The sequence below is a fragment of the Taudactylus pleione genome, unplaced genomic scaffold (genome assembly GCF_031769625.1).
Source record: "Taudactylus pleione unplaced genomic scaffold, aTauple2 ptg000393l, whole genome shotgun sequence".
Classification (NCBI taxonomy): domain Eukaryota; kingdom Metazoa; phylum Chordata; class Amphibia; order Anura; family Myobatrachidae; genus Taudactylus; species Taudactylus pleione.
In genome coordinates this window covers 4633521-4635877 of record NW_028284794.1, presented here as the reverse complement: position 1 = coordinate 4635877, position 2357 = coordinate 4633521, and the positions used below count along the sequence as shown (strand labels likewise).

The 2357-nt window shown below is 32.3% G+C and overlaps 1 non-coding gene across 1 annotated transcript; it reads right to left on the bottom strand.

Moving 5' to 3' along the window:
* Nucleotides 1–1121: 1121 nt before the first annotated feature.
* On the bottom strand, nt 1122–1193 carry TRNAW-CCA (transfer RNA tryptophan (anticodon CCA)). The gene has a single exon. It is a non-coding gene; the product is annotated as a tRNA-Trp (tRNA).
* Between the last annotated feature and the right edge of the window lie 1164 nt (nt 1194–2357).

Here is a 2357-nt window from a genome sequence, read left to right as displayed (position 1 = left end):
TATTACAAATAGTTCATCTGCTTATGCTAAACCTTGAATTAGGTAGTTGTCATGCAAACAAGCCTACATCCTTGGTAACAAAACAAAAAGATATGTATTCTGGTTTTTCCTTCAGTGTAGAGTTTTTATGCCTCATAGTATACGTCATGTGAATGGAAAAAGTCATCTTTAAAGTCAAATTGGTACTAAATGTACCTCTAAAAAAGACAAGTGACGGCAGTGATCCAAAAGTGATCCAGAAAAGCTAATTGCTTTTAAATGTATTGTTACATTACAGACATTTAGAGTTGGCCTTCAAGTAAAGTTTAATCTAAACTGGATATTTTTAGTATTATAATTATGAGAACTGATAAGAAGGTGAGATATTTAATGACTATGTGCTAGTGATATAGGTACCAGTTTGAGCTATAATCACATTATTGAAAGTAGACAACAATCTTAGTATTTAGTTTCTTGTATAGTATTTTTTTGGCAGAAAAGAGCATTTTATCTTCAAAATGACAACTGACCCCGACTTGATTTGAACTCGCAACCTTCTGATCTGGAGTCAGACGCGCTACCGTTGCGCCACAAGGTCACTTGCTAAATCCGTTTCAGTAGATTTTTCTGGTGGTTTATATTACAAATAGATCATCTGCTTATACTATACCTTGAATTAGGTAGTTGTCAAGCAAACAAACCTACATCCTCGGTAACAAAACAAAAAGATATGTCTGGTGGTTTTTCCTTTAGTGTATCATTTTTATTCATCACAGTATAGGTCATTTGAATGGAAAAAGTCATCCATAAAATCAAATTGGTACTAAATGTATTGTTAAAATAGACAAGTGATGGTAGTGATCCAAAATTGATCCAGAAAAGCTAATTGCTTTTAAATGTATTGTTACATTACAGACATTTAGAGTTGGCCTTCAAGTAACGTATTCTCTAAACTTGATATTTTTTGTATAATAATTATGAGAACTGATAAGAATGTGAGTTATTTAATGACTATGTGCTAGTGATATAGGTATCAGTTTGAGGTATAATCACATTATTGAAAGTAGGTAACAATCTTGGTAATTAGTTTCTAGTATAGTATTTTTGGGCAGAATAGAGCATTTTATCTTCAAAATGATAACTGACCCCGACGTGATTTGAACTCGCAACCTTCTGATCTGGAGTCAGACGTGCTACCGTTGCGCCACGAGGTCTCTTGTTAAATCTCATTCAGTAGATTTTTCTGGTGGTTTATATTACAAATAGATCATCTGCTTATACTAAACCTTGAATTAGGTAGTTGTCAAGCAAACAAACCTACATCCTCGGTAACAAAACAAAAAGATATGTCTGGTGGTTTTTCCTGTAGTGTATAATTTTTATTCATCACAGTATAGGTCATTTGAATGGAAAAAGTCATCCATAAAATCAAATTGGTACTAAATGTATTGTTAAAATAGACAAGTGATGGTAGTGATCCAAAATTGATCAAGAAAAGCTAATTGCTTTTAAATGTATTGTTACATTACAGACATTTAGAGTTGGCCTTCAAGTAACGTATTCTCTAAACTGGATATTTTTTGTATAATAATTATGAGAACTGATAAGAATGTGAGTTATTTAATGACTATGTGCTAGTGATATAGGTATCAGTTTGAGGTATAATCACATTATTGAAAGTAGATAACAATCTTGGTAATTAGTTTCTAGTATAGTATTTTTGGGCAGAATAGAGCATTTTATCTTCAAAATGATAACTGACCCCGACGTGATTTGGACACGCAACCTTCTAATCTTGAGTCAGATGCGCTACCGTTGCCTCTCATTAAAAGTGATTCGGTAGATTTTCTGGTGGTTTATATTACAAATAGCTCATCTGCTTATGCTAAACCTTGAATTAGGTAGTTGTCAAGCAAACAAGCCTACATCCTTGGTAACAAAACAAAAAGATATGTATTCTGGTTTTTCCTTCAGTGTAGAGTTTTTATGCCTCATAGTATACGTCATGTGAATGGAAAAAGTCATCTTTAAAGTCAAATTGGTACTAAATGTACCTCTAAAAAAGACAAGTGATGGCAGTGATCCAAAATTGATCCAGAAAAGCTAATTGCTTTTAAATGTATTGTTACATTACAGACATTTAGAGTTGGCCTTCAAGTAAAGTTTAATCTAAACTGGATATTTTTAGTATTATAATTATGAGAACTGATAAGAAGGTGAGATATTTAATGACTATGTGCTAGTGATATAGGTATCAGTTTGAGCTATAATCACATTATTGAAAGTAGACAACAATCTTAGTATTTAGTTTCTTGTATAGTATTTTTTTGGCAGAAAAGAGCATTTTATCTTCAAATTGACAACTGACTCCGACGTGA